Below are 14,422 nucleotides of genomic sequence, written 5' to 3' on the forward strand. Positions count from 1 at the left end.
ATTTGATTGGAATTGACACCACTTGTAACAACAATATGTGGAAGCATGAAGATCACCTTGAAATGCCACATGTAGGATACTAGTAAGATCCTTGACCTTGATACTTTGTAGTGGGGCTCCTCCCCCTATGTCAAAGAGTTTTGTCAATCTACTTGAATCTTGAGCTCTTCTTGATGAGGATAGCTTTCTTGATTTGAATTGATCACTTAAAGTTGAGGATCACTTGTGGAACCACCATTGTTGTACTAGATCTACTTGAATGAGTACCACTTGTATGACCATGTATATCACTTGTAGAGATACAATGATATACCTTTTGTTGAATCTAGTATCATTTGTAAAATTATGATGGATCACCTTGTGGAATTTGACATTGATAACCAATTCTTGAACTAGATTGTTTCCATGAGCTTCTTTCTCTTTGACTTGATCTAGACTACTTGCCAAAATAATTCAACTCGGTTTGAACCAATGACAAGCTTCTTCACTCCTCATTCAAAGGGTTATCTTGACAATGTTGAGTTAAACACTTGAAAACTCATTTTCTAGATCAACTACTTGGGTTTACTAGCTCATGAACATGTCATATGTTACCAGCTAGATCATATCAAGCATAGAAGCAATAGTGGCATCATAAAACATTTAAATTTATTTTATTTTTCATGAATGATCACTATATATGACTATATGCATTAATCATGTCCTTAGCATAGTATGAATGCATATGTCAAGCAATTTCACCTTGCTATGTTGGAGTAGAGGATAGTCATTAGATTCCAATTTAGCTTTCCAACTAGTATCATGAAGTCCAATTATAATAGCTTGGTGAAGACAATGAATGTCAATATGAAAACCATTCTTCACCCATATGAAATAAATATCCCTTATCATCAAATGCACTATCTTTTTGTGGTTGGCTTGCTTCATCTCTTTGATCCTTGCTTGCATGAGAGAATACCATTTGAATATCACTTGAATTTTCATGAATCTCTCTACTTTGGGTGTTGCTTGTTTTTTTTTTTTTGATCAACTCATTTGATATTTTCAACTAAGAATCTCCAATGACTCTAAATCACCACTTCCATATTGGCCTTCCAAGCACCTTGCTTGTCAATCCCATTGTTGGGCGGCTTGGTCCCTCTCTAGGGAGAAGTGATCTATCCAAGAACCATTCTTGACACTTATTTGAGATGAATTTAGTTGATTGATCAGACAATGGACTTGTTATGATGAGTAATTTTGGAGTCTGCTCTAAGTCCTTTTCTTTCTACTTGAGGTTAGTCTTGATTCTCAACTTGAGTACTAAAAGTGTGCCAAAAATACTTCACAATCAAATGGCCTTGTACCCAATACTCGTCATGCTTCTAGATTATTTCAAAACCAAACCTAGGTTCCTCAACCACTTGTAAAGATGATCAACTTGAGGACCTTTCAATTTAAGTGACTCAAGATTAATCCAATATTTGTCACTTTTTTGGGCAGATTCAACTTGTCTCAGGCGGACCGTCCGCGGTATACTTGGCGGACCGTCCGCGCTTGCATAGTGGGCATATCATCGGTGTAACCGAAGCTTACCGGTGCATCTGGCGGACCGTCCGCGATCCATGGGCGGACTGTCCGCGCTTTAATTTTCTGCTGATCAGAGTCTCTGGTAAACAAGTCTCATTAACTGCGGACCGTCCGCCTCTTACCCGCGGACTGTCCGCACTACCAAATTTCAGACAGCCCAGAATTTTTCTAAATTTCACAATTTCAACTTTGAATTGGGATCATTGCTCAAATAAAATTCCAAAAATCTCAAAACTAGCATGAACACCATCCAAAGACTCATATGAGTGAGTAAGAACGAGAAATCAAAAATAAATCAAGTAAAATCAAGAAAACTCATCAATAGCCCATAAAAGCCTCAAAAATTCAGAATTTTGTACCAAGGAGTGCACAAAAGAACCAAATGTCATAAGAACTAGTTTTCAAGCCACATTTGAGAAGTAAATGACTTTTAACTCATTTTTCAATTTGCAAAAAGATTGTTCATCCAAAAGCAAGGTTTAACACAAATAAGTTAGCAAGCCAACAAATATTTCCAATGAATTTCTCACAACTAGAAAAAGAAACTTGTATGTTGTAGCACTTGGACTTCATTGTTTTGATTTGGCATTGGGTTGTATATATGCAAAGAAAATTTGAATTCCTTGATTCAATCATAAGATCAAGAATATGAATTTTATTTGAATCAAGCCTCCAATGCCTTTGGTACCTACACACATTCATCCACGTTTTGATGGTACCCAAACTAGGTTGGGTCCTCTCAAGTTAGGAGCAACATACTTTGGCAATGCCTTAGTATGAATAGCGGGATGTTTTGCAATACTAACAAATGAGGTACCATTGCCATCCTTTCTAAGCATAATATTTGCATCAATTGAAATAGGCTTAGAATTGTTACCTAAGGGACATGAATAAGCCATGTGTCCCCTTTCCCGGCATAAGTAGCATCTTCTCTTTTGTTGAGCCTTTTCTTCCTTACTCATTTGATGCTTCTCATTGCCTTGCTTCTCATTGTTTGCTTGAGCCTTCTTCTCAAACTTGTTTGGGCAACCCGAAGCTAGGTGACCCAATATTGCACAACTATGGCACTTGATGTGAGCATGTGGATTCTTCTCTTGAATCTTGTTCTTGCTCAACTTCTTGGCATCTTGAATGTGAGTTGGATGCCTTGTTCTTGCCTTGCCACCCCTTCTTGTTCTCTTTTTCATCATCTTCAAGTCATCAACTTGATCATCATGGTTGATCTTGACTTGAGGTTGGGGTACCTTCTCTTGCTCAACTTGTGGTTTTGGTTGAGGTTCTTGTTGCTTCACCAATTGCTTGGTTGGGCACATTGAGGTGAGGTGACCCCAAGTGCGGCACTTGAAGCATTTGATATGTTTAAGCTTCTCTTCTTCCTTCTTCAACTTTAGCTTTTCTTTGTTGGGGCAACCATTTGCAAGATGTCCCATCTCATGGCATTGAAAGCACATGAAATGAGATAGCTTCATTTCTTCCTGCTTCTTCATCTTTCTATTATATTTATTTTTGCTCCATTTCTTGCCTTTGCCTTTGCTCTCGATGGAACCAATGCCACTCATGTCACCGAAGCTTCTTTGATTTTTGATTATGCTTTCAAGGGTGACTTTTGATTTTGTCCATCTCTCTATCTTGTTGCTCAAATACTTCACTTGACTTTAGAGCTCTTTATTTTCTTCTACAAGGTTAGTCTCATATTACATAGTAGAAGAAGAACAAGCATCTATATGTGAAGTACATGGCATAGACAATAAATCATCACATGAGGTGGATACATGTTTTTTGCCTACATCACAAGGGTTAGCAACATTTTGCAATTGATCCTTTGACCCATGTGATGAGCTCTCACTAGTTTTAATTTCTTTATTAGAAAGCTTGCTAGTGAGTAAAGCATGATCTAGTACCAAATTTTCATGAGCAACACTAAGCTCCTCATGAGTCAATTTTAGCTCCTCATGTGAACAACTTATGACATAAAGTAGATGCTTTTGTTGTTCACATGTGTCTTTGAGAAAAGAGTTTTCTTTTTCAAATTTGATTGTTTTGGCTAACACTTCCTCAAATAATTTAGTCATGCTAGCATATCTATTCAAGAGCTCATCATATGAATTAGGATCAATCATATTGCAATTTGATACCTTTGTGTCACCTTGTGACATGAGGTAATGTGATGATGGAGATGAGCTTGAAGTATAAATATCATCCATGCATGAACCACCTTTATTAACAAGTGTGCTTGGAATAGGATCATCATTTGCAACACTTGAATTATCACCATCAATTATATCAAGTGAGCTTGTTGTAGTTAGATCATTATCATCATCATCATCATCACTTGACCATGAGGTGGAGCAATCTTCCACAAGTACCATGTCGTGAATATGCTCACCATCCTTATGCACTTCTTCCTTGGCCTTAAAATCATCATCATCATTGGAGGCCGCCCCATATTTCTTATTGAGATAACTCCAAATCTCGTGTGCGGTTTTCATATCCATGATCTCATCAAGTATACAATTATGCAAAGATCTAAATAAAATGTTAGTAGCTTGGATATCTAGATCTAGGCATTTCTCTTGTGTTGGAGTTAGATTTCCTTCATTTAACACATGAGAAAATCCTACATCCACCATCCACCACATTTGAGGGCAAATAAATTCAAAATTGCATATCATCCAAGTTTTCCACCGTGTAAAGTGTGTGCCATCAAAAATGTGTGGACACTCAACATCTAACCCATAAGTCGCCATCCTCTCGGGTCGGTAAGGACCACAAATGAGAGACCTCGGCTCTGATACCACTTGTAGGGTCGAGATGGCGGACTAGAGGGGGGGTGAATAGTCCTTTCTAAAACTAATTGTGCCGGCTAACCGAAACTTATGCGGAATTGAAACTATTCGCTTAGCCAAGACTACACCCCTCTAACTATAACTCTAAGGCACCTCCAAAAAGATCCTACACAAAGCAAATGGAGTGCCAAGCTAGTAAGAGCTCTCTTAATAAATCTAATGCCAAGACACACAAGCCTAAGCACTAGTACTTCACAAACCGTGGGAGCTCCTACACAATTCTAATGAGCAAAAGCACAAAGCCAACCTAAGCTCACTAGATGCTCAAGGACAAGGATACACAATCCAAATCCAAGAGCTCAACTTGCTTAGTTACACAATCTAAGCAAGAGCAACTAATTAAGCTACACAAGCTAACTAGATACACTAGGATCTCTACTTCTAGCTACACAAGCAAGAAGTTGATTAGCAAGCTACACAAGCTAACTAATCACTAGAGAGCAACTACACAAGCACAAGATATAGAACAATGTAAATACAATGCTTGTGATTTGGAGAAAGCAAACCACCGAGAAGAGTAGACAAAGTTGACACGGTAATTTTTATCCCGAGGTTCACTTGGTTGCCACCAAGCTAATCCCCGTTGAGACAAGCTCCAAGGTTGCCGCCGATCCTCTTGCTAGTGGTGACTCTCAAATCACACTCTCCCACGTGGAGTGCTCACACCGAGCTCTAGCACATGATCCGGCCAGACCACTTGTTGCTTTTCACGTCTCGCTCAACTAGAGTTGCTCTTCGCGGCTCCCGCGGGGTGAGCACAATACCCCTCACAAACTCTTCTCCGGAGCACCGCACAAACTTCTTGCGGGCTTCAACGGAGTCTCTTGCCACCAAGCCGTCTAGGAGGTGGCAACCTCCAAGAGTAACAAGCACACCGGCTTGCAACACGATCACCTAGTGCCACTCGATGCAATCTCTCAAAGCAATCGCACTAGAATCGCTCTCTCACTCGATCGGATGAATACTATCAAGTTAGAGTGAGTAGAGGGCTCTCAAGCACTCTCACACATGGACACTAAGTCCCCAAAGTGCTCAGCACTCACAAATGGCCGGCCACACCCTCTATTTATAGAGGGAGGCCCCAAACTAGCCGTTACACTCAAATCCCGTGAAAACTGAGTTTTCGCGGACTGTCCGCCTCACAAAAACCGGACCGTCCGCCATTTAAAACCAACGGCTAGAACTGCAATGATTATGTGTCAGAGTCGACCGTTAGAGCCCCGGGCGGACTGTCCGCGCCCCTGGGGCGGACTGTCCGCGGTTCAAAACTTCGAACCAACCGATTTGTAAACGTCTCTGACTAAATCTGGAAGTTACCGGCGGACTGTCCGCTCCCCAGGGGCGGACTGTCCGCAGTTCAAAACGTGAGCACACACAGAAACCGCAGTGTTTCTGTCCCAGAAATTTCAGTAGGAGGCGGACCGTCCGCCCCCAAGGACCGGACGGTCCGCAGGTCATTTTGGGCACCCAAGACAGAACAACCAAGTTTCTGCGCCCGTTTCAGCTTTTAAAGGCGGACCGTCCGCCCCCATGGACCGGACGGTCCGCAGGTCATTTTGGACCACCCACAGAGCCAAAAACGGTTCTGTTTGAGCTCAACCGAGATAACGGCGGACCGTCCGCCACTCAAGGGCGGACCGTCCGCAGGTCTAGCGGACCGTCCGCAGGTCTATTTCCAGCAGAAATGTACCTCGGTAAAACGGCCATAACTCTTAGCTCCGATGTCCAAATTAGGTGATCTTGGACTCTATGGAAAGCTAATTCAGAGGGCTACACAACCCAACTGAATACTTGATCCAAAACACAATGGATCAAAGCAGTATTCCACTCCAAGAGCCACCTAATTTCCGGAGAACACCGAAAAACCTTTCTTACTTCCCAATGTTGATCAACAACAACTCCAACTCTTTCTCCTTTGCAAATGTGCCAACACAACCACGTGAACAACACCATGTGCATGTGTGTTAGCATTTCACAATCATTTTCAAAGGATTTTCACTTGATCTCACCACGCCACTCGATCCTAGCTACATTGCAATGTTAGATCGCTCAAGTGGCACTAGATGACCGATATGCAAACAAGTTTGCCCCTCTTGATAGAACGGCCATCTATCCTAAATCCGGTCATGCACTTCTCTACACAACCTTTGACCGGTGAAATGAAATGCCCTACAAGTCATACCTTTGCCTTGCGCATTCCATTTCATCTTTCCAAATATTGATGCCACACAAGCACCAAACTCCATCAAGCCTTTTGATCATCTTCATGAGTCAACACTTGGCTTGATCTTCCTTGAATGATATGATCCACTCCATATCATCACATGACTTCTTTGGTCCATCGATCTTGACCTTGCTCGCTCTTCACCGTTGCCTCGGTCCATTGGCGCCAAATCTTGCCCAAGCTTCACCGCCTCGCGGTCCATCGCTTCAAAGCCTTGACTTGCCCTTCTCCATTGCAACCGGTCCATCAAGCCAAGCATTGTCTTGATCTTCTCCACTTTGGTCACATGACTCCATGTCATGTCTCATATGCAATGAGCTCCTCGATCACACTATATGAGCATAGCATCAATCCCTTAGCCATTTCTCCACCATGGCACATGTTGCTCATACTAGTGTCTTTGTGTGGACTAATTTCCTGTGTATCTCAACATAAACACTTATTAGTCCACCTAAGTTGTCACTCAATTACCAAAACCAAACAAGGGCCTTTCACTCACCCTTCTCCTCAGTGCACGTCAAGGGAAGGGCCGGCGAGATCCAGCAGCTCGATGTCACAGCACAGCAAGAGGTGGAAGAATGGCTGGGAATTAAGAATCGAGAGATTTTCACCTGAGTACTTTCAGTCCACTTATATAGGCGTGGCTGCCCTCAAGGAGGCGTTATCTCTTTGATGACGCCCATAAAAGTCACTAAAACGTATTCAGAATGATCATGATAATTTACTAAGTATTATGGAATTAACCGGGCATTAATTAGCATATAATCACTGCACAATGGTTCAAATGTGAGAGACACAAGTGGCAAAATATTGGCTGAATTACAGCCACACAACCACACGCCGCAAGTCACAAGTCACACGGATATACACGCGAAAAGACGCGGATAAGCGCGCGCGTGTCCGTGCGTTGGTGTGTGTTTAGCAAAGTCTTACACACCACATCTCTTGGCTGCTCCATTCAACGCATGGAAAGTGCTCCAATATTTAAATTGTTGTCCACTTACTTATACTAGCAGTATGGGATAAAACCAACCAGCCACATGTTGCTTTGGAATTCTTCTGAATGGGCCATAAATGGACCAAATTCCAACAATCCCCCACCCATTTCAAAGTAAGAAATGAATGAAAAGTATCACTGTGCTATATCATCGTTAATATACCAGTCTTTTGGTATGAGTCCCGTACGGGTTGAAATAATACCTAGAATAACAAGATTCATCTTCCCACAACTGAAGAATGGACTAGGCCTTGAATTCTCAGTCATACGTGGTCAGACTTCACCTGAAATCACAACTGATACTAGGCTGCCAAAACAACCTCGCCTAACCGGAGCGTTAATGGTCTGCTCCCATATCTTTTAGTGAGTTTTCAATGAGAGCATTCTGTCTCAAGAACTGCGACCTATAGTTAGACTCACGTAGGTATTCCCCTTCAAGAGTATCCTGCTGGCTAATATCTTTTCAATGGGGAACATTAAGGCTTTAAGCCATCCTTCCAAGTAGTAAAGAGTATTATAGTTGTCATTTGGACATGGGTACATTTTTTATTATTTTAATGTACTCTTTGAGTTACATCATTAACTTGTTCTTCCTATTTCCTACTTCACGGGATCTCCGATCACATAGAATAGGTTACCATTATGATGTAACATACTCAAATGGGCCTCATACCCATGTCCTTAGACATCACAGAAATCACATTCCGTGATAATCCCTTTGTGAAAGGGTCTGCCAGATTATTTTCACTTTTCACATAGCTCACAGCTATTACTCCGGAGTTTCTCATTTTTCTGACAGTTTTAAGCCTCCGCTTAATATGCTTGTTGGACTTGGAATTATCCTTTGTATTCATAATCTGAGCTAGCATTGATTGGTTATCACAATACATTAGGATGGGTGGTACCGGCTTCTCAAGCAAAGGCAAGTCCATAAGCAGCTCTCTAAGCCATTCAGCCTCACTAGTGGCAGTCTCCAGTGCTACAAGTTCTGCTTCAGCCGTTGACTTTGTCAAAACTATTTGTTTGCAGGACCTCCACACAATTGTAGCACCCGCTAGAGTGAATACATAGCCACTAGTAGATTTGATCTCGTCCGTATCAGAGATCCAATTGGAATCACTATACCCCTCTAACACAGGTGGGTATCCCGAGTACTGAATTCCATAATCTGAAGTACCTCTCAGATAACGACACACTCGCTCGAGTGCTTTTCAATGATCATCTCCTGGATTTGATGTGAACCGACTCAGTTTACTCACAGCATAGGAGATGTCAGGTCTGGTCGCACCAGCTAAATACATAAGGGATCCAATTATTTGAGAATATCTCAATTGATCTCTTCCCTATCCTTCGAATTTTCGAAGTTTCACACTTGCATCGTAGGGAGTTGAAGCGATCTTACAGTCTGCAAAGCCAAAGCGGCTAAGGACCTTCTCTGCATAATGGGATTGACTCAGAGTAATCCCATCCCATTCTTCTTTTTTATCAACTTAATATTCAGAATTATATCTGCTGGACCTAAGTCTTTCATATCAAAACACCGAGATAGGAAAGATTTGATCACATCAATCACAGCAGTGCTAGTCCCAAATATAAGTATGTCATCGACATACAAGCACAATATAACACCTTCACCCCTACCATAACGATAGTACACACACTTATCTGCCTCATTCACGCCGAATCCTACAGATGTTAAAGTGGTGTCGAATTTTTCGTGCCACTGTTTAGGTGCTTGCTTTAGACCATATAATGATTTTATTAATCTGCATACTTTGTTCTCCTCTCCAGGGACAACAAAGCCATCCGGTTGCTCCATATATATTTCTTCCTCTAACTCTCCATAAAGGAAAGTTGTTTTTACATCCATTTGATGGACATGTAAACCATAGGAAGTTGCTAACGAAAACAGTACTCTAATTATTACAATCCGGGCTACTGGAGAGTAAGTATCAAAGAAATCCTCTCCTTCCTTTTGTGTATCCAACTGGTTTCCACCCGCTTGGACAATCAGTGATTTCCCAAGTCCCATTGGACATGATGGAGTCCATCTCACTATGGACTGCTTCTTTCCAATACTCTGCATCAGGATATGCATATGCCTCTGGAAGTGTTTTTGGCACGTCATCCACAAGGTAAACAATAAAGTCATCACCAAAGGATTTCGCAACCCTTTGTCTCTTACTTCTGCGTGGAGCATCATCGACTTTATCATTATCTTCGTCGGATGTAACTGGTTCACTATTTGGTTCAGGTGAAGCAATTGTTTCAGATTGACTGTCAATCTGAGTTTCACTATTACTCGCTGTTCTCATGAGATAAATATCCTCAAAAAATAAAGCATCACGCGACTCCATGATTGTGTATGCGCTCACATCAGGAGAATCTGATTTCACAACTAAAAATCTGTAAGCCGTGCTGTTTTGTGCGTAACCCAAAAACACACAATCAACCGTCTTAGGTCCAAGCTTTCTCTTTTTCGGCACTGGTATATTGACTTTCGCCAAACAACCCCACGTGCGCAGAAAGTTGACATTAGGCTTTCGCCATTTCCATCCCTCATATGGAGTGATATCTTTGTTCTTTATCACAACTCGATTAAGGACAAAATTTGCTGTCAAAATAGCTTCCCCCCACCATTCATAGGACATATCGGAACTCTCTAACATGGCATTTACCAAGTCTGTAAGTGTCCGGTTTTTCCTCTCAGCCACCCCATTTGATTGAGGTGAATATGGTGGTGTGACCTCATGGATTATACCATGTTCAGCACAGAATTGAGAGAACTCATTGGAGGTGTATTCTCCTCCACGATCATCACGTAAACACTTGATCTTTCTCTCAATTTGATTCTCAACCTCAGCCTTAAAAATTTTAAAATAGTGAAAAGCTTCATCTTTAGTTTTCAGCAAGTAAATATAGCAATAACGTGTAGCATCATCTATTAAGGTCATGAAATATCTCTTGCCTCCTCTAGTCAACAATCCATTCATCTCGCATAGATCTGAATGAATAAGATCTAATGGTGCCAAGTCTCTCTTCTCCTCTAAACCCTTAAAGGTTTTCGAGGTTGTTTTACTTGCACACATGATTGGCACTTTGATCCTTTGACTACTTCCAATTTCGGAATAAACTCTAATCTGGACATTCTAGCAATGGTGTCAAAATTGATATGACAAAAAACGAGAGTGCCACACATTGGACTCACAAATTTTATTCATGGATGCAATATTCAAATGGAAATTTGGATCAACAGTATTTAAGCGGAACAAGCCTCCGCTCTCATAGTCTTTACCAACAAAGTTCCCGAATTTAGAAATTACAACTTTATTGGATTCAAACACTAACTTAAAACCATCTCGACATAGTAAGGACCCGCTAACGAGGTTCCTGTTTATTGACGGAGCGTGCTGCACGTTCTTCGAGTGGACCCGCTAATGAGTATATTTGTATTTTCATCTCTCACCTTTCGTGTGGGCATCAAATCAAATTAACCAAAGAAACGATCGGTTCAAATTGTTGATCGCGGGCACCTCCGCCGCCCTCCCGGTGTGCTCCGCCCTGCGCGCCGGTCCGGCCTGGCTGAGAGTTCGGGCTGCGGGGAAGCAACAGGTCAGGGAATTCGAGCTGTATGGTTTAGAAGTTCATTAGTGGAGTCACTGGAGTGCTTGCTGGAAATCCCCGATTAAGTGCAGAAACCTGTGTTGTATTTCGTTGCTCTCAATCTGCATATGAGATGTAGAGTCAGGCTGGCTCATGTTCTATGACAGAGCTAGGCATGGTTGTCACATTGGTTAGGTTCAAACTACTCAGTGGCGGAACTGGGGGCGGAGGTAGGGGCCATGGCCCGCCTAACAAAATAATTTTTTGTTGAGTACCTTTTAATTTTATCTTAATCGTAGCTTAGTTTTTTTAAGTATCTTTTAATCTCATCTTAATCTTGGCTCAAGTTTTCCAATACCTTTAATCTCAGCTTAATTTTAGCTCAAGTTTTTAAGTATCTCTTAATCTTAACCCACTTCAGCCCATAACAAAACACCGGCTGGCTGTGGCTGGTGGCTGGTGCTGATTTTTTTATAGGAATTCCGACTCTTTATTAATTCACCCTTGGTTCAAGTTTTTAAGTATCTCTTAAACTTAACCCACTTCAGCCCATAACAAAACACCGGCTAGCTGTGGCTGATGGCTGGTGCTGATTTTTTTTTATAGGAATTCCGACTCTTTATTAATTCACCCTTGGTTCAGTGAAAATCATGAGCCAACACCACAATTACAAACTCAGGGAGGGGATGCATCCAAACAGCAGGATGATCCGGGTCCCCATCTCGACCAAGTCTGGTCAATTCATGAGCCACATAATTACATGAACGAGGAGCATGAACAATGACTGCAGAATTAAAAGTATTGTTGGCTAATGGGTGGTGTTGATTTGGTGTGAGAGAAAAGTATTGGTGGCTGGTGCTGGTTGGCTCACAAGGCAACCAAACAGAGTGAATATCATTCGGTTCCTCAGAAGTCCACAATCCACTCTGATCCCTAGCCTTGGAAGTTCCCTCAGATCTACGTGTGTGGCTACTCGCTCGTCACAGCTCATTAGTGTCTCAGTGGAACGTGCCAGCGGACTCACGTCTCACGACTGGCATCGCGCGAATGCACGACAAGACGCCGATGGCAAGCAAGCATGCGGCCACAGCTAAGATGGATGGCAACAATAAACCCATCTGCTCCACTAATGCAATCGCATTAGCATCAAAGTAATGGCTTCTGTCTATACTTCTTATTTTAAATAATAGTATATAAATATATTATTGTTGATACAATATGTTCTGTAAGCATGGTTGATTTCCTGTCGCATAATAGAATAGACTTTTTTAATTAGGCCTAATCTTTGTAGAAAACCAAAACATAACTAAAATGAAGACACCTACTCCTATTTTGTTTTGTGAATTTTCATTGGATGATTAAACAATATATACCACTAGGTAGAATCACGCGCTCCTCCGTGTGAAGAAAAAAAGCACAAAGATAAAAAAGAAGAAGAGGGGAAAAGCAAAAATAGAGAAAAAAAGGAGAAAAGCAAAAAAAAAAAAACGGGCCGGCGCTCCCCGGTCAACCTCGGAAGCGCCGGTCGCCTCCTCCTTCCCCGGCGCCCCACCTCCGCCTCTGTACCCAGCGCCGCCTCTCTCCCTCCCTCCTCGAGCGCGCGCGCCCATGGCGGGCCTCCTCGAGCTCCGCGACGCACCATGGCGGGCTGCGTCGAGCTCCGCGACGTGCCATGGCGGGCCACCCCGAGCTCCGCCGCGCGCCATGGCGATCATCGTCGCCCTCGACGGAGGCTACGGCAGGCGAGCTCCCTGGATCTGCGCGCCTACATCTCGAGCCGACGAGCGGCGGACCTGGCGGCGGAGCTCCGCGCCAAGCTCTCGTCCCTCCCCGCATTCCGGCTGAGGTTGAGCTTGCGGAGCGTGGGTGCGAGCGCGTGGAAGGTGGGCGGGACGCCACCAGGGAGGCGCGCGAGGGAGGGCGCGAGCGCGCCGGCGAGGCCCGCTCCGTGGATGCGCAGGCGCTGCAGGGCCCATGCGCGGCGGAGGTAGAAGGGGAGGGGCGGCGCCTCCGCCATGGCCCCGTGCGGGCCGCGCCTCGGCCTTGGCCCCTCGCAGGCCTGGCGCTTGCGAGCGGGTGGGAGGGGCCCCGCGCAGGCCTGGCCCATGCCCCCACCGGCCGACGCACGCGGCGGCTAGGCCGGCAGGGAGGAGCCGAGCTGCGCTGGCCGCGGGGACGGTCCTCGTCCTCCCCACCGGCGGCCCTCGTCCTCCCCGCCAGCGGCCCTCCCTAGTGGCCGAGCTCCCCGTACCCTCCCTCTCCTCGGTGGCCGCGTTGGGAGCTCCGAGCTCGGTGGCAGGCCTCCCTCCCCGGCCGCGGCGACGGCGAGCTCCCTCCGCGGTCAAGGCGGGTCCACGCCGGCGTCCCCCTCCCTCCTCTCCATCCTCTCCCTCGCGGCCATGGCGGGCCGCCGGATCCGCCCGGGGCCATGTTGGCGGCGGTCGACGCGGGGCCTGCGACGGCGGCGGTCGAGGCCCGCGCGGGCCATGGAGGCTGAGGGCTGTCCTCCCTGGCAGCCCTCCGGCGTCGGCCTTCCTCCTCCCCGGCGGCGACATGGCGGGAGGGAAGGGTGGTGGACTGGCAGGTCTCTTGCTTTGCTTCTGGGAGACGGCGGATACGAACCGGATCGGAATGTGGCGAGGTTGTCGAGTTTTTTTGGCTGCGCTCGCGCGCGGCGGCGAGACAGAGGCGGCGCGCAGCGGCTCCCTGCGGCGAAACTGAGACGGAGGCGAGGCGTTGCGGCAGGCTCCGGTGGGCCCCGAAGCGGTGCGTCCGCGGGAGCTCGCTGCACCAAATCCACCCGGCAGGCCCACCACGCAACCGAGGCGGTGCGGACGTGGCCTGTGAGCGCGACGATTCCACGCCCCGCGTCGAGCTTTTCTCCCTTGGACGCGTGTCGCTCTGTGAACAGCCGGACGCTCCGAGGCTTCCCACCCCACGGTGTATATGATATAGAGTATGACTAGCTAGTGCATATTAGTGCGGTCAATAAAATTAATGCAAATTGCCAAATTTTTGTACCTAGCGCGGTCGATAAAATTAATGCAAATTGGCAAATTTTTGTACCTACAAATATTCTTGAAGTTTGTTCAGTCATGCCGACAGTGGGTGATTACCGCTACCAGGGATTCGTGTGAACCTCCATTTAGAGATTCGGCCAGGGGTGTAAAACACGCAAAGAAC

The sequence above is a fragment of the Panicum virgatum genome, chromosome 2N, assembly GCF_016808335.1.
Source record: "Panicum virgatum strain AP13 chromosome 2N, P.virgatum_v5, whole genome shotgun sequence".
NCBI lineage: Eukaryota > Viridiplantae > Streptophyta > Magnoliopsida > Poales > Poaceae > Panicum > Panicum virgatum.